Below are 18,983 nucleotides of genomic sequence, written 5' to 3'. Positions count from 1 at the left end.
CCAGTCTGCTTAAATGAATGTAGATCTAGCATTGTCCCTTGGTTAGCTTTGTATGTCGGCTAAAACAAAGGTTTGGTTGATTCAGTCCCAGCGTGGTGTTAAGCTTTGTGGAATGGACAGAGGAATAGAGAGCGTGTGTGTGGCCCCTGAGATGCTGTTGGACTCCAACTTCCATCAGCCCCACTTAGGAGAGCCAGTGTTCCCCAGGTAGCACAGTGGGTCATTGTGTCTGGCTGTTCAGCAGAAGGTATGGTTTGAGCCCCCCCAGAGATGGCTGTGGCAGGATTCCTGCATTGCCTGGGGTTGGACTAGATGACCCTCAGGGTCCCTTCCAGCTCTATGGTTCTATGATTCTAATGGTCAGGGATGGGTGGAGATGTAGCCCAACAATATTGGGGAGGCCAAGGACTCCCCACCAGTGCACCAGGTGTACCTTGTAGGGCAGAGAGCATCATACATTTGCTGCTCTGGAACTGCAGTGGCATAACATAAGAATCCTCTATACTAAACCAGACTACAGTGGTACCTCGGGTTACAGATGCTTCAGGTTACAGACCCCACTAACCCAGAAATAGTACCTCGGGTTAAGAACTTTGCTTCAGGATGAGAACAGAAATTGCGGCACGGCGGCAGCAGGAGGCCCCATTAGCTAAAGTGGTGCTTCAGGTTAAGAACAGTTTCAGGTTAAAAACAGACCTCCGCAATGAATTAAGTTCTTAACCCGAGGTACTATTTAGCTGTATTAGAAGATTCCCAGCATCTTTGCCCTGTAAAGCTTTAAACTGGAGATAGCAGGCACTGAATGTGGGACCTTGTTCCTCCAAAGCATATTCTCTGCCACTGAGCAGCAATAGTCCCTTCCCTAGGGAGGGGATAGGCACAGATAGCCTGGCATGCTCTGGTCCATGGGGTCACAAAGAGTCGGACACGACTAAATGACTAAACAACAACAACAAGCCTGAAGAGTCAGGCAAAAATCAGAGCGTCCCAGCAACTATGGCCCAGGGCTGGTTCAGACCCCCATAGATGACAAGTGAAGAATCTGTAGGTATTTCGAGGTGACAACACAGAGTAATTTTGCTTAGCAAACACTTTACTAGCCTCAGCCCTGTTCAGGGGCGATTGCAGATAAGACCCAGATAGAGTGGATCAATAACAGCTGTAGAGGCTGTTATTGATAACAGCTTCTGCTTAGGCGAGTTGAAGTACAAACATTGTCTCGAGCAATTTTTAGCAAGAAGCATTACCTTGATAAAGCATTTCAAAATTGTATCTGTGTTGCATAGGTATTATCTTATTTGATGTTGCGATTGCACTTTATCTAGGTCCCAGAGCAGGGCCATATGAGGCTGCCACCTTGCTGAAGCTAAGCAGGTCTGGGTCTGATCGGGGTAATGGAGTATCCCCAAAGAAAGCATGGTTGGCTGGCTAGAACATTGAAGAGGAGCGTTCCATGGTGCAACATTTTGTTGCAGGTTCCACTTGCTGACAACAATTTACAGTGACTGCTAAACAGAATCTCAGTGCTCAGAATCAGTGTACATTTGATTTTTAGCTGTTGCCTGGGGATGGGAAACAGTAGCGGAAGACTATTGCCTTTGTGCCCCGAATGTGGCGTTCTTGGAGGCATTGAATTGGCAACTGTGTGTAAGCTGGATCTGATGGACCTTTGGTTGTATCCAGCAAAGCTATTAATATATCATTTATTTATTCATTCAAAGCTTTTAGGCCCTGCTTTCAGTCGGAAAAGCTCCCAGAGCAGCTTACAAAATTAATAAAAATAACGCAGTCGCCGACCCTCGGGCTGAAGATCTAAAAAGGGCATGGCAGAAAAGGAAAAAGGGATGAGGAGGGAAGAGAGAAACAAGCCAACTTAGGCACTCAATGCTTAATGTTTCCTTATGCATGGATGGAGATGGGCTGCCCACAGTTCAGAAAATATGCTTTATTATTACTGGGTAGCCTGGTATTCCTGCTCGGACATGCCCAAAATCCATTGGCCACTACTCTCTGCATCTTCTCTAGGGAATGCTGTCGTAAACCCAGATTCTCTGCCTCCCACCCGCCGAGATTAATGATACCTGACTGATGACATTCTCTCTTCCAAACCAAATGATCCACCCCGATTAATTCCTGACCTCTAAGGCTCTTGGGAGGGCTTGCCGGGTCATAAGCTGCTTTTGCAAAAAGCAGGATTTTCACGGCTGCTCTGGGGGACCCCGCCCCCCAACTCTCCTCTTTGGAATGTGTCATTCTGCTAGCAGCAGCAGCAGCAGCAGCAGCAGCAGCAGCATGGGAGTGGGGTAGGTTACTGATGGATATGTACCCACTCTTAAAAAACAAAAACACCCCAAACCTGCAGCAGTTATTTTGTCCCAAAGTTTTAAAGCCTTTTGGTGAATCCTTGCCTAATTGGTCTGGCCAGTAACTTGCTGTCCTAGCAATAATACACCCATTTGGATCTGTAGATGTAGCCTATGTCAATACAGTGGTACCTCGGGTTAAGAACTTAATTTGTTCTAGTTACAGATAGGTAGCCGTGTTGGCCTGCCATAGTCAAAACAAAAAAAATTCCTTCCAGTAGCACCTTAAAGACCAACTAAGTCAGTTCTTGGTATGAGCTTTCGTGTGCATGCACACAAAAGCTCATACCAAGAACTGACTTAGTTGGTCTTTAAGGTGCTACTGGAAGGAATTTTTTTTGTTTTAATTTGTTTTGGAGGTCCATTCTTAACCAGAAACTGTTTTTAACCTGAAGCACCACTTTAGCTAATGGGGTCTCCCGCTGCCACCGCACAATATCTGTTCTCATCCTGAAGCAAAGTTCTTAACCTGAGGTACTATTTCTGGGTTAGCGGAGTCTGTAACCTGAAGCGTATGTAACCTGAAATGCCTGTAACTCGAGGTACCACTGTATTTAACTGGCCACAGGAACGTGCTGCCTTAATAGAGTTAACTTGGCCAAATGTTAGGCTGGCCATGTGTCCAAAGAGAGGACAGTCCTCTCTTTGAAGGCATCTTCTGCTTGAAGTGGTCACTCTGGCAAATGATTGTCAGCTAACACACACACACACACACACACACACACACACACACCAGAAACATTGATATGTAGAATGCATGACTCTAAGGAATACCGGGTCAAATACACATTGCTTCCTGAAGAAATTCAGGCTTCAATGGGACTTCTGTAGCTGTAATTCCCTTCACAACCAGGCTGCTTCTACACAAGATTGTATCCCTCCCTCCCTCCCCAAATAGAAAACAATGTAAAATGTTATTAAAACAATGTTCATTAAGATGGATGCAATCCAAAAAAATTCTAGATAGACACTCTCTAGCACAAACACTTTCCCTGCACTGAACGTTTATCTGGAGAGGTTTTTGACAGTCTTGCCTAAAGGCTCCAGCAGGTCTTGTTAGGTCAGCCAGCAACAATTTCCATTCAAACAAGTCTTTGTCACGGTCAACGCTGTTTCCATTCCACTGCAGTTCAGTTTCCTCCGAATACCGCAGGATTCACCCTGCTGCTCACTATTTAGTATAATTTATACAATCATTTATATGATTAAAAAAATTATTTCCACCCGAGTCATTTCAGTGTAAAGGAAGTGCCAAAACAATGTCAAAAAACGAACCACGGTCATTAATTATGCTTCGGCTGCGAGCTTTAGAAAAACCCAACAATGTTGTGAGCTAATACTGATTGCATTAACTTGGATTGTTGCTGATTGTATTTGCAAGATTGATTTCCATTCCAGACTTGGGACATAAATGCAAACAAAAGCGATTTCTGCTTCTGACAGAATTCTCCAACATCCCAAGTTGCTCCTGGCGCTTGGGGACACAGCAGAGAAGATCGCACTTTGTAGATTCATGAATCTTCCCTTCTGGAAAGAGGAGCTTGACATGTGCAGATTTAAAATACAGATAGCATTACTAAGAATCTCTTAGGGGACCTTAAAGATAACAGTATAACAAAAAGAAAGTGGTGATTTCTTTATTCCTGGGATGTGGTTGCCATGCCATTTGTAGCTTAATATGCCAGCCTGAACTGGTCATGTTCTGAAAAGCCTCTAAACTAGAGCTAGCCTGGATAGCTCAGTTGCTTAGAGTGTGGTGCTGATTATGCCGAGGTTGCAGGTTTGATCACTGTATGAGACAGCTGCGTTTTCTTGCATTGCATATTCCTGCATTGCAGGGGATTGGACTAGATGACCCTCGTCGTAGCTTCCAACTCTATAATCATATGCTTGTAGAAGCTTCTTCAACTCCTGGAATGACAATGTAACAACCCCTCTGTTTCCAAGGCAGGCTTATTTTGGGATGGGTGGTGGCAAAGGCACTCCTCTTCCACCTTTCCACCACGCTGGTTTTCCAAGCCAGCTGTCAGTGTTAAAACCATGTAATACCAATCCTGCTACAACATACAATGTCGCCAGAGTCTGCACAGCAGCGGTCAAAATTCGTCACATGATGACCTGTGCCACAAACTAGATTTAATGAACACTCACATCAGAGTGCTCTCTAAACTTATAGTCGTAGTCTTTTATGTACTAACCTTTGGTGCTCTTCCATATCCATTTAATGTTCCTATCCCTTCTTTTAGATTCTTTTAGTTTCTTTTAGATTCTTACAGTCTTTTAGATACACCTTCTATTTTAATACTTTTTAGCTTTCCAAAACGTTTGACGGATTCTAAATGATTGTACCCCACCCTACTTATGCTGGTCTGTGACCGTAATAAAGATTTGATTGAAAACCATGTAAAATAGCAGTAAGCCAACTAAAAGGCAAAACAGCCTACGATTTATAAAAGAGCAGATACAGACAGCTGTAAAAAGGAGGTCAAAAATTAGCAGCTGTTAAAGGCTCAAAGAGAACAGGCTTTGATGCTGTTGTACAGCAAAAGGGTGGCTTAATTGTGGCTTTGCTGATGAGGCTGGACTCCCAACTGCTGCCCACCTCAAACTGCATGCCCAATAGTCAGGCATAATGGGTGATACTGTGCAGTAACAGCTGTAAGGCCACAGGTTAGTCCCCCATGTTTTATATAGCCTTCATCGACAAGAGGGTTGCTACCCCTCTCCCAGTCTTGAGCTGGAGGGGAGACAAACACCCATACCCACCTAGCCCACCTTGAAGTTCTAGGCTCATCCATGGTCTTCCCATTCCTCTTCCAGCTAAACCCTATCTGTGATGAATGCATCTGTTCCTGGGCCTGCTGACTGCCTTCATACTGATGCTGATAGTTAATCGTTTCCAGACATGCTTAGTGGTTTCTCATTCACGCTGGTGTTGTGAACTGAGTGTTGATTTCTTGGTGGCAGGAGAGATCTGCACCTTGGCAGCGGAAAGCGTGTCCCTCGTTTCTCTGCAGCAGATTGCTGCTTACACAGGAGCCAGAGTCATTCCCTGCTCCCTTTCAGGTTTTTCGTGGGGGAGAATGGAGCTACAAGTAACTCAGACCAACAATGTTGCCCCCAACCCCAGCCACCCAAGATGCAAAAACTCCCAGTAGTACGTCAACTGAGCAAACAAAGCTAATGCAGTTCTAGGCTGCATCAACAGTAGTGTCCCGATCATAGTACTATTCTGCCTTGGTTAGATTCCATCTGAAGTACTGTGTCCAGTTTTGGGAGCCACAGGTTAAGAAGGATATTGTCAAACTGGAACGTGTGCTAAGGAGGGTGACCAAGATGATAAAAGGTCTTGTTGTTGTTTAGTCGTTTAGTCATGTCCGACTCTTCATGACCCCCCTGGACCAGAGCACGCCAGGCACTCCTGTCTTCCACTGCTTCCCGCAGTTTGGTCAAACTCACACTGGTAGCTTCAAGAACACTGTCCAACCATCTCATCCTCTGTCGTCCCCTTCTCCTTGTGCCCTCCATCCTTCCCAACATCAGGGTCTTTTCCAGGGAGTCTTCTCTTCTCATGAGATGGACAAAGTATTGGAGCCTCAGCTTCAGGATCTGTCCTTCCAGTGAGCGATAAAAGGTCTAGAAACTAAGTTTTATGAGTAAAGGTTCAGGGAGCTGGGTATGTTTAGCCCGAGAAAAGAAGTCTGAGAGGTGATATGATTGGCACATTCAAATATCTGCAGGGCTGTCACATGGAAGATTGAGCAAGCTTGTTTTCTGCTGCTCCAGAGAATAGGACCCAAACCAATGGATTCAAATTACAGGAAAGGAGATTCCAACTACCGCATTTTTCGCTCTATTGGACACAGTTTTCCCCCTCCAAAAATGGAGGGGAAATGTGTGTGCGTCCTATGGAGCGAATGCAGGCTTGTTCCATAGCCGCGCGCAACCCCTCCTGCAGGGAGAGGCTGCATGGGGCTATTGCTTCTTTAGCCCTGCACAGCCTCTCCCGGCAGGAGGGGTTGCGGGGGGCTAAAGAGGAAGCCAAAACAGCCAGCGTGATCCATCCCGCTGGCTACCTTGACTTGTTCCATAGCCGCGCGCAACCCCTCCGGCAGGGAGAGGTTGTGCTCAGCCTGTATGCTGCTCTTTGGGGCTGGGGGGGGGGCAATATTTTTTTTATTGATTTCTCTGTCTAAAAACTAGGTGTGCCCTATGGTGCGAAAAATACAGCAAATTCCCGACTGCAAGAGCTGTTTGACAGTGGAACAGACGCCCTCAGAAGGTGGTGGACTTTCCCTCAATTGAGGTTTGCATGTGAAGACCCCCAAGACCTCCCAAAGAAAGACACAGTTGACTTCAATATTAGTTTAAGGTTACTGGCATAATTTTGGCCACATCTTTATTGATTGCAGAATGTGAGTGGTTTGCTTAGGCATTGGTTCGACTAGCTGCACCTACACCTTTGGCAGGGCAGCACTGACAACTGGACACTGGCAGAAGTCAGTAAGGGTAAACATACTGGGAGAGCATTGGTCCTACCACAGACTCAACCTCACCCCAAATGCTCCCAGGTGTTCTAACCCCTGGAAGCGGATCGGACAAAAGCACCTGTATTCCTTTAACAGAATACCCTATCGCACATTGGGAGGGGTAGGTATGACAACCTCCCCTCCACCCCACCTTGAACGGATGCCTAACTGCCAAACCTTACAAAGTTGTGTTGATTTGTTACACGGCAGGCAAAACCCAAGAGGCAACAGCCAATCAGCCAAATGCGAAAAATCCTACCGGGCCCCTGTCCCAAAAATAGACAACCCACAATGGCATAGCAAGGTCATAAAGGTAAAGGGACTCCTGACTATTAGGTCCAGTCGTGACTGACTCTGGGGTTGCGGCCCTCATCTCGCTTTATTGGCCAAGGGAGCCGGCGTACAGCTTCCGGGTCATGTGGCCAGCATGACTAAGCCGCTTCTGGTGAACCAGAACAGTGCACGGAAATGTCGTTTACCTTCCCACCAAAGCGGTACCAATTTATCTACTTGCACTTTGACTTGCTTTCGAACTGCTAGGTTGGCAGGAGCAGGGACCGAGCAATGGGAGCTCACCCCATTGTGGGGATTCGAACCGCCGACCTTCTGATTGGCAAGTCCTAGGCTCTGTGGTTTAACCCACAGCGCCACCTGCGTCCAGCAAGGTCATAGCAAACCCTTAATATAAGGAGGGTGGGCGGGTGATCCAATGCACGAGGTGCTAAGAGGAAGCTTGACGCAACGTGCAGCAATATAAATAGGTCCCCCGGCTGCCAATTCTCTCAACCCCATTGGCCAGAATTACCCTAGCAACTGAGGGACCCTATCAGGTCGTTGTGGCTATTCAAACGATCACACCCAAACAAACAAGTAAGGTCAGTCATAGTGATCTCACTGCAACACGTGCCCTCCGTGATGAGGACACGATTTTTAAAGAGAGGTTGCCAGGGATGCTTGAGCTGTGATTACTGCACTTCAGGGAGTTAGACTAGATGATCATTGGGGCCTCTTCTGACTTTACAGTTCTATGATTGTACGTTTTCCCCTCTCCAACTCTGAAAAATAAAGTGTTTATAAGTAACGTAAACCAGGAGTGGGGGACCTTTGACCTTCCAGTTGTCGTCTGACTCCAGCTCCCATCAGCCCCACCCAGCATAGCAAGTGATCAGGGATGATGGGAGCAATATTTTTTTTAAAAAAGAACTATTTATATACCACTCACTTGTGTAAAATATCAGTGAGGTGTACAGCAATATATACAAATGCAATATAAAACAAGGGTTATAAAAAAAAAACAGTTTCTATTAAGATGGAGGGAAATGTCTCTTTCCCCCCACCACCCACCCCTCTGGAAAAAAAAAATGCTGCTAATTTCCGTATTGTCCTTCCAGGCATCAGGTGGGCTGGATTTTCCCAACTAATTCTACTGTTTGCTCATCACATTCATTCATGTCTGCTCCTGCCTGTGGTTAATTGCAAAATTGATTTTTTCCCCTCCGAAAATGACACTTCCTAATAATGAGAGTTTAATTGCATCCAGGACACTGAGGAGAGGAGACTTCTAAGGCCAGCAGCCTGAAGGAAGCACGCTGGGGACTCAGGGTAGCCTTTGCCTTGAGGAGGGACTGAAGACCTGTCAGTGGACTGCAGTTGCTTCTGCAGCATCAGCAATCCCTTTCACAGTCCTTTTCTTTCTGCCAAGGGCTTCAGCTGCCTCCCACTTAGGATTAGATTCAGAATTTATAGGCCGGTAATGCAAAACCAAGGGACGCGGGTGGCACTGTGGGTTAAACCACAGAGCCTAGGACAGGGGTCTGCAACCCGCGGCTCCGGAGCCACATGTGGCTCTTTTACACCTTTGCCGCAGCTCCGGGACGGATACTAGCGAGGGGAGGAGGCGCATTGTGTGCCTGACACTCCCCACTGTACTGGCTGTGACATCGCATGGGGCCGGTGCGTGCGTTAGTCACGCACCGTCCCAACGTCACCTTCCCACCCGCCCACCCGCTACATTGTAAGGGGCATCTACGCTGGTCACTGCATTGAAAGGGGGCATGTACGCTGGTCACTGTTTTGAAGGGGAGTGAAGAACACACACACACAAAAAGGTAACTTGTTAATTTAACATTTATTTCTATGAGGAGGAGTAATTCTGAGGGGTCAAAGAAAGAAATAATAAAGTGACAAAAAAGTTATTTTTATAATGACGAGTTTTGCGGCTCCCAGTTTTTTTTTCTTCGGAAACGGGTCCAAGTGGCTCTTTTTGTCTTAAAGGTTGCAGACCCCTGGCCTAGGACTTGCCAATCAGAAGGTCGGCAGTTCGAATCCCGGGCAATGGGGTGAGCTCCCGTTGCTCGGTCCCTGCTCCTGCCAACCTAGCAGTTCGAAAGCACGTCAAAGTGCAAGTAGATAAATAGGTACCGCTCTGGTGGGAAGGTAAACGGCATTTCCATGCACTGCTCTGGTTCGCCAGAAGCGGCTTAGTCATGCTGGTCACATGACCCAGAAGCTGTACGCCAGCTCCCTCGGCCAATAAAGAAAGATAAGCACCGCAACCCCAGAGTCGGTCACGACTGGACCTAATGGTCAGGGGTCCCTTTATCTTTATTTTTAATGCCAAACCATGGTTTATCATGCCGTACGCAAGCAGGAAAGAGCTTGCAAAAAAAGTCAGGAGAAAGTCTTGGCTAGCATTTACTTCCACGTTCTACAATATCATGAATTTGTGGCTTAAAAGCAATCCATGGTTAGCTAGAGAAGCCAGGTTTGTAACATATGGTTTGAAGTCGGCTTGTTTGGAAACTTTAATAAATGCCGACCAATCCCTGCCCCCCACCCCTGCCAAAGAAAATGGCAGCAGTGCAGTGATTGTGACTTACTTTGAGCCATGGTGAAAGTCTGAACCCACCATCAAACCACTGCTCTATGATGGCGTGGGCATACATTTGGCCACAAGAACAGCATGTGTCAGTGGGTGGTCAAGGACCAGGTGCCAGGGAGTGTGACTGGATCTGGCTACACACACATTTAGTCTCTCTCTCACACACTCTTTAAATGGTGCACATTTCTCCTCAAGCTAATTGGTGTTCTCCAAACACAGTCATATTCCATAATTGGTGACAAGGGAAATATGGCAGGAGGGATAACTTGGGTATCACTGTGGGCCGCAATGAAGGCCTCCGAGGCCACAGGCAGGCCAAAGGTTGCCCACTGTCAGGGACCATGCTGAGGAGGATTGCACTGAGGAGGAATAGTGGGAGCCTCTCCCTCCCCCTGCTCCTGATCCAGACTCTGAATCTTCTCAGGAGCAGGAGGACAGTATAGATTTGGAACGGTGGTTTGCAGAGGGGCATAGTTCAGAAGGCAGAAGCTGGGAAATACTGGATGGGGGACAGCTAGGAGAAGAAAGACTGGAAGAGAGAGGGTTAACATATTCACAGTCTCAGCACAGCATTCGCCCCCCTTCTCCAAAGTCACAGAGAGCTCAGAAAGTGGCAGAACAGAAAGCGCAGAGGGTACACGCTCAGATTACAAGATGTAGAGGTGACACAGATTAATAGGGACAGAGGGGGTGTAAGCCTTAATTGGGAGCACCGCCATTTCTAGGAGATGGGTTCTTTGTTCTCTCGTTGTGATTATTAAAGTTTCTAACCGGTAATAAGACTCCTTTCCTTTCTTCTGCTTATCTACTGCCATGGGGGAGGAAGCTGATTCCCTGAAGCCTGAACACCCATGTATGATCTAAGGAAACCAGATATGGCTGTGTTGGTGCGGTCCCTAACTAGTTTCATTGGATTCAGTCCAATGCCTTTCCCTACCCTTCTGCAGAAGGCAAGAGGTTTTGACTATGGAGCCCACACTCACATTGACATTCCCAGCTTTCGAGGCTCCTTCCCATTCTGAGCTGACTCTCTCCCTGCCACTATCCCCCTTGCCCGGGAACACCCATTGCCGTGCCCCTTCCCCATGTTTTTGCTGCCAAACGTTAACAGGGGTCAAGCAACCTCTTTGCCCTATTCAGCCCCCTTCCCTGCCCCCAGTCCAGCTCAATGGCTTGTCGTCCAGTTTGTTAGCTCTGAAGGAATGCCACTGTTTGTGTGCGATTTATTGATGGATAGGCTGCTAATTAAAGTGTTGCTTCCCTCAAGGAAGCGAGCTGAGCCTCTGTCTTTTTGAGCAAAAGCGTGCGGGGTTCCCTCGGGGCAATAGGGTCCATCTGCTGAAGCTCCACACTAATGAAGCCCTATTTCTGCAACAATATAACATATTGATCCAAATGTAATATTCACACATCAGGCGACCTTTGTCTGACAGCCCACCTTCTGCTTGCCCCCAGCAGCAACCCAGTTACAAAGGACCCCATTCTAGGCAACAGGGCAAAGTTGGGGGGGGGGGGAGAGAAAGGAAGCTCAGACATAGTGATGTGTGTCAGCCCCCCCAGGCAATGGGGAAATGCCATTGATTGCACTCGGACAATATTTGGGACATCGTCCTTCTGGAGGTCTCCTGGAAGGCACCAGTTGTCCAACACAGGCAAACTCCCAGGCTGCCTCTTTGCAACAAGAAATAGGAGGAGAATAAAGGTAATGTCTGAGTGATGTTCCTTTGACAGGGAGTGGCTTGCAAGCTGATTCGTAGCCAGAGCCCATGTGGTGCACCATGGCAACTCAGCAGTTTGGTGTGGCCATCAGAATCTGGATATACAGTGGTACCTCGGGTTACAGACGCTTCAGGTTACAGACTCCGCTAACCCAGAAATATTACCTCGGGTTAAGAACTTTGCTTCACGATAAGAACAGAAATTGCGCGGTGGCGGCACAGTGGCAGCGGGAGGCCCCATTAGCTAAAGTGGGACCACAGATTAAGAACAGTTTCAGGTTAAGAATGAACCTCCAGAACGAATTAAGTTCTTAACCAGAGGTACTACTGTACAGTCGAATCTCGGAAGTCAAACGCCTTGTGAGACAAACGTTCTGGCTCCCGAATGCCGCAAACCTGGAAGTGATTGTTCTGGTTTGTGAATGTTCTTTGGAACCTGAATGTCCGTCACAGCGTCTATGACTTCAGATTGGCTGCAGGAGCTTCCTGCAGCCAATCGGAAGCTGTGCCTTGGTTCCCAAACATTTTGGAAGTCGAACGGGCTTCCGTTTGAATTCTGAGGTGCGACTGTACAAAAGGAAATGAGGGATGGAGCAAGAAGGTCTCCTTCTCTCTCAGACAACTCTTGTCTTTCTCCCTTCCTGCCCATGATTCCCTGGGTTGTCTCCCAGAATGCCTCTGTGAATCCACCTCTCTTACTCCTTTCAAAATCCCACATTTTCCACAGAGCTTTTGGCAAACCTCCTCCTTCCAATACCCCACTGTGAGGATGAGGAAGAGCTTCTCCATGCCTTGTTTAAAAGATGGATGTTCCACCTTTCAACAGGGTTTTGCAAAAGATATTTAAAACACAACAGGCGGCATTAATTAGAATAATAAAAGCCAAAAATGTGTATTTTATTTACTTATCGGGAAGACGTCTCTCTCTTTCCTTTCCTTTCCTTTCCTTTTCCAAAGAAACGTTTAGTATATTCAAAGATTCTAATAGTCGCTTAACACAAGTGCAAAAAATAAAAATAAAAATTAAAAGCAGTAGTAAAAGCAGTAGTAAAAGCAGGAACACAAAGCATCTGCTAAAAGCTCAGGAAGATAAAATTGTCTTCATTTGGCACCAAACTCTAATAAAGATGGCACCAGCTGAGTTTTCCTGGGGAGACATTCATCTGGTACAGGCATAGGCAAACTCCGGCCCTCCAGATGTTTGTGACTACAATTCCCATCATCCCTAGCTAACAGGACCAGTGGTCAGGGATGATGGGAATTGTAGTCCCAAACATCTGGCGGGCCAGAGTTTGCCTATGCCTGATCTGGTACATGTATGTGCATTTGCCTTAAGGAGTACAGTTGTTGTTGTTGTTGTTTAGTCGTTTAGTCGTGTCCGACTCTTCGTGGCCCCCTGGACCATTGCACGCCAGGCACTCCTGTCTTCCACTGCCTCCCGCAGTTTGGTCAGACTCATGTTTGTAGCTTCGAGAACACTGTTCAACCATCTTGTCCTCCGTCGTCCCCTTCTCCTTGTGCCCTCCATCTTTCCCATCATCAGGGTCTTTTCCAGGGAGTCTTCTCTTCTCATGAGGTGGCCAAAGTATTGGAGCCTCAGCTTCAGGATCTGTCCTTCCAGTGAGCACTCAGGGCTGATTTCCTTCAGAATGGATAGGTTTGATCTTCTTGCAGTCCATGGGATTCTCAAGAGTCTCCTCCAGCACCATAATTCAAAAGCATCAATTCTTCGGTGATCAGCCTTCTTGATGGTCCAGGAGTACAGTACAAGTAGCTATTACTGGGGCAGAAGGTACCAGAGACAAGAAACAACTGGGGGGCATTGAACTTGCGTGCTCAAGAGGGGGCCAAGCTGGGTGTGATGTGACATTGAATGTGTCTTTAAATAGGATAAATTTTGTAGTGAGGGTATATTATCTTCCTTGTCCAGCACAGAAAGAACATCCTAGAGAGAGGCGTTGAAGTTTAACATTTTAAAGGATCAGGAATTTGACTTGGCCAGAGGAAAGTTACATGCAAGAGACCCAAAGGAAAGTATTGGAAGTATTGGAAGGGGATGAATGAGGAAAGAAGGTGGAAGAAGGCTGGCTGTCAAGGGTTGTCTGCTTAGCCCTGACACCGAGGTCCTCCTCCAAGGGTCTTCTACTGGTTCCCTCACTGCGAGAAGTGAAGTTGCAGGGAATCAGGCACAGCGCCTTCTCGGTAGTGGCGCCTTCCCTGTGCAATGACCTCCCTTCAGATGTCAAGGACATTAAGAACTACACAACTTTTAGAAGACATCTGAAGGCAGCCCTGTATTGGGAGGTTTTTAATGCTTGATGCTTTTATTATGTTGTTAGATATTCTGTAAGCCACCCTGAGTGGCTTGGGAAACCCAGCCAGATGGGCGGGGCATAAAGTAATAATAAGAATGATAAAAGAAATTGAGGACCTATCAGGAATGTTAACAACATGGATACAATATTATCACTTAAATGATGTATTTAAGAAAGATGGGAAATGAGGGTTTGGTGAACAAATATCACAATTGGAGAGAGACCTTTTAGAATGTAATGTTAAAGTGCTGTCTAAAATGTACAAGATATTTTTGGAATGGGAGACAGGATGAGCAAGTCAAATATTCAATGATACATTGGGCAATAAACATTGGCCATAATATAGAGATAGAAGCATGGAAACAATTGTGGAATATGGATATAAAATTTGCAGCATATTATGGTTTCAGAGAAAATTATATGAAAATGATATATAGATGGTATTTAAACCTAGTAGATTGGCAAAAGTACTACTACTACTACTACTACTAATAATAATAATAACAACATTAAAATATGTCATTAGATAAAGGGAAAACAGAACCATGTGTGCCACACTGAGCTTCTTGGAAGAAAGGTGATATATAAATGCAATAAAAAAATGAGTAAGATAAAATGCTAAATTGTTTTTAAGTAATGGCAGGTTCAGGCCCCACAATTCTTGTCAGGAACAATGCACATAGGGAGGAGACATTAAATCATTTGCTTCTTTGCTGTGATCCTCATGAAAATTGATCCCCTGCCCCTATAAGCTCTGAGGGGAAAGTTTCTGCTGCAAGTGGTGGAGGTTCTTTGGGATTATGATGAGGAAGTCAAGGGTTAAACTCACTTTTTTAAAAACCTTGGTGAAATTAGGAGGGATGGGTTTAGCACCACATCTAGTTTGGGCCCGGATTTGGTCTGCAATTGTGTATTTTAGATGGAGTGCAGTTGTTCACAATCTGGAGAGTAGACTAGAGGAGGCTTTTTTTGACCTGACAGCCCAAATCTTTATCATTCCCCATTGTGCGGGCTGACTTTGGCAGCTGGGCATGGACACCCCCCTGCCAGTCATCTGACATAAAACATGATGCCAGCTGACTGATAGGTGAGCCGTCCTGGTCACCTGTCAAAGTTGACCCTCTGCCACAGCTGCCCCAGATAAGGAAGAAGCAAGCGTCTGATAGTTAACTCTTTACTGATGGGAGAAGCACTTACAACTGCTTCCTCTTTGCTGCGGATACACATGTTCACATATATCTAGCCCAGGCATAGGCAAACTCAGGCCCTCCAGATGTTTGGGACTACAATTCCCATCATCCCTGACTACTGGTCCTGTTAGCTAGGGATGATAGGAATTGTAGTCCCAAACATCTGGGGGGGGCAGTTTGCCTATGCCTGATCTAGCCTCTAGGCAGCTGTCCACAGGTCTGGGCCCTATGGAGAAGTTGCATCGGCCGTGGGGCCTTTCCCTCCTCTGGCTTATATACCCTAATCTGACGGAGTGACTACATGCAACCTGAGACTTTTCCTGCACGGAAGGTGCTGCGGTTCTTCCCTTTTTAATCCCCTCCTGGTTCTAGGAGACAGTGGGGCAGGGGAAGGTGGGGAACCTACTGACCTGTCCCTTTCCTTTTTTTTAAAAAAAGTTTTTTATTAACAATTTCAACATAACAAATTATCAAAACAAATCATCTCCATTATTTCCCCCCTTTTCCCCTCCCCCTCCCCAAAGAACCCTCCCCCCCAAGACCCTCCCTCAGCTCCTCTCTCTGATTTCTCAACTGATGTTATTCTCTGCATACTGTAAAATTGTATATATCCTTTTATTATCTGTCTACTATACTAACCCTCAACAAATTTGTGTATGTGTATTCAAAACCTGCCAAGGAGTCCAATTCATTTTGTTGTCTTTTTAAATAATTTGTTAAAAGTTCCCATTCTTCTTTAAAGTCACAGTTGTCCTTATCTCACAGTTTGTATGTCAGTTTCGCCAGTTCCACATAGTTCATCAATTTCTCTTGCCACTAGTCCTTGGTCGGGGTTTCCTCGTTCTTCCATCCTTTTGCTATCAAGACTCTTGCCGCTGTTGTAGCATACATAAATAAGTTCTTTGTTTTCCTTGGCAGGTCTTGTCCTACAATCCCTAACAAAAATGCTTCTGTCTTTGTTTTTTTACAAATGTCATTTTAAACATTTTCTTCAATTCATTATATATCATTTCCCAGAAATTTTCAATTTCTCTACATTCCCACTGACCAATCAAAAGGACCAAACTCTCTGCGGGTGCATAGAGATCAGCTACTCATTCCTGTTCTCTGTAGGGATCAACTTTGCCAGTGCATTCCTTGCAGGGAAGTTGCTGATGAAGCAGATTCTTGCAGAGAGCAGGATTTAGCCCCTCTGCTCATTTGCTAATGGGCAAAGAGTTTGTTCCTGTCCTCAGGGGTCTGAGCAGTATTTAACCCTCTGTTCACCCCAATGCCCTGTTCTCTACTGCTCTATCACACGTGCTGCTGTAGCACAGATGAAGAACCTGTGGCCTTCTAGATGTTGTTGGACTTCAATTCCCACCATCCCTGAGGGCTGGCCACACTGGCTGGGGCGGATGAGAACTGAAGCCTAACATTCAATAGGTTGCAGGTGCCCCATCCCTGCTGTAGCAAGGTGTTCAGATGGGCCACACAAGTGGTGATGGGAAGGGCAAGAGATAAAGGGAGGGTCAATGGCTTGCAGCCTAGCAAGTCTAGGAGAAAGGGTCACCTGAATAACTTCTTCTGTTAGTGCACGGAATCACACTTGTGCAATGGATCTCCCCCCCATATCTATTCTGGGGGTTCCTCTCCCTTTAGAGGAGATTTGGGGAGGGCATGGGGGGGAAGCAAAGTGGGGAAGTTCAATTGCACAAGTGAAAATCCTTTGCCATTGGATCTAGTGCATCAGCTACTGTCCTGAATGTTGAACATGGTACAGAAATAGCCCTAAATGTCTCCTACTCAATAATAAGCTCTTCATTTCTCCTTGTTGTGAGATGTTCATAAATGTGACTCCACTCCTTGCAGTTGAGGTCATCCATCATTAAAAAAAGGGGGAAAGATCAGGAGGAAAAGAGTTAAGCATCCTCTTTCTCTCTCCCCAACCTCCCGTCCCCTGGAGTGTGCTAGTTCTTTCCTTTGCTCCCATCAGTTCAGCGGTGCATCCGATAATTGAAAGCCAGTGTCCATCTCGGCAGTCACCTGGCACTCGGTCAGGTTTAAAGTGATTAAATGGGACTCTGAGGCAGAGGGAGCCTGCTGAGCAAAGCCCAGCCCCAGCCCCAGCCACCGCTAGAGATAGATGTTTGTCGGCATGTTCAGTCCGCAGGGATCACTTTGTGGAACATCAAAGGTGAAACTGAAAATCATTAGCATCAGGGTCATATCGTCCATGGAGGGGGAGGGATGTGGAGGAGGTCATGGAGATTCATCCGGGAGGGAAGCATGGGAGAGAGAGAGAGAGAGAGAGAGAGAGAGAGTGTCCCCTAGAGGAATGTGGGCTGACTTTGGGAGAAAGGCACAAGGCAAATGCATCCAAACTTGTGAGCTGTGTGGCTACAATATTTCCACCCAGTGGTTTAAACCAGGGATGGGGAACCTGAGGTTCTCCAGATGTTTGCAGCACTCCCAGCTCCCATCAGCCCAAGGGAGCATGGTCAATGGTAAAGGGTGATAGCTGTGGTCTAAGAGGAGTGCCAACTAGAGGGGATCAAGGGGCCATATTTTCAAGAAGGGGGCTGGCCTCCCCAAATTCTGTGGAGATCCTCAAAAGGATGTGCCAGGACAAAGATCCTTGGCCCTGCCATGTCCATTTGAGGATTGCCAGAGAGAAATCAAAAGGCAAGGTGGCTGGTGGTGGGTGACTGACAGGCTGAGTTGGCCTGGCCAAACTGGGGCAGGGAGTCGCATGTGTGATGTTATGCACGCACAATGGGGCCTCCCCAATGCTGGGAACAATTCGGTGCGCATGTGGTCTAACAATGTCTAGAGCGCCGCAGATCCCCCAATTCTGGTTTGAACTCTCACTGGACCATCGATCCTATTCATGCGCAGGGGAACAATATGTGGGCATACTGTCCCCTCTGCTGTGCGTGTACAGTGGTACCTTGGGTTACAGACGCTTCAGGTTACAGACTCCACTAGAACCTCGGGTTAAGAACTTTGCTTCAGGATGAGAACAGAAATCGTGCAGTGGCAGTGGGAGGCCCCATTATCTAAAATGGTACCTCAGGTTAAGAACGGACCTCCAGAACGAATTAAGTTCTTAACCCGAGGTACCACTGTAATAGGAGAATGTCATGCCATGGCTTTACATGTACAGCAATATCTGCAAACCCCTCCATAAAAAGAAATGTGTTTTGTGGCAGTTAAAAGGGACAGCAGGTGGTGGCAGTGGCTGCCATCTTCATCCTCCCCAAATACCTCCATGCTTCAATGTAGGGTTGCTGTGTTGGGAGGGCAACCATAACTGCCACCCAGCCTCCCTCTTCTCCTTTGAGTGCTGGGCTCTTGACATCTGTAGAATTATCACTGTCCTGATGTCAACCCCAGTGAGTCCTCGCGTTTGACCAACTATACTGGGAGCTGACGCTGGGCCTGGAGACCCTGAAGAGCCACTGCCGGTCAGAGTAGAGAACCCTAGGCTAGATGTACAGGCATTCTGTCTGTGCAGAAGGCAGCTTCCTTTGTTCCTGTGTAATATTTACTATGATGCTGGTGAGGTCTTGAGCTGGTGTGGCAGCAAGGATATTTAGAAAATGCTAAGTTTCTGTACACCACCCCCCTCCTTCAAGCAAGCTCTGATTCCTTCTGAGTTTTGGCCTGGTGAAAATTGTACGAACTATCCAGCTCGGCCCCTGTGAGACTTGTTTGCAGGGCGGCCCTGTGTTTTTTTTGTGTGTGTTTTTTTTACAAGGTTTGGAAACCTGCCACCTTCAGAGGCTTGCTGCCCCAATCAGGAAGCATCAGGCTGTTTTAATCAATTCTAAATGGCTGTTCTGGCAAGGGGCTTAAACCGCCTCTCCCTCTTTATATTTGCATTTAGTAGCAAAAGACCTCTGGGACTCCATGTGGTCAGAGGTTAGAATCATAATCCGCCCGGGGATGCAAAGCCTTGTGGGTAAATGGCCGAACCCAATTAGGAATGGGAGCGATACATTTTTG

The 18,983-nt window shown here is 46.7% G+C and overlaps 1 protein-coding gene and 1 long non-coding RNA gene across 13 annotated transcripts in view; one reads left to right on the top strand and one right to left on the bottom strand.

Annotated features, from left to right (window-relative positions):
• The window catches only part of ROBO3 (roundabout guidance receptor 3), a 329,951-nt gene that overhangs the window by 197,141 nt on the left and 113,827 nt on the right, over positions 1–18,983 (top strand). The window lies entirely within an intron of this gene.
• Positions 9,002–18,983, bottom strand: part of LOC310832278 — a 76,979-nt gene continuing 66,997 nt past the window's right edge. Inside the window, exon 2 of the long non-coding RNA XR_014558236.1 lies at positions 9,002–9,182. This is a non-coding gene — a long non-coding RNA (uncharacterized lncRNA). The remainder of the gene's footprint in view (positions 9,183–18,983) is intronic.

Source organism: Podarcis gaigeae (genome assembly GCF_964106915.1).
Source record: "Podarcis gaigeae genome assembly, chromosome: 15".
Taxonomy (NCBI): Eukaryota; Metazoa; Chordata; class Lepidosauria; order Squamata; family Lacertidae; genus Podarcis; species Podarcis gaigeae.
The sequence above is the reverse complement of the archived record's forward strand: the minus strand, read 5'-3'. Positions and strand labels throughout refer to the sequence as shown.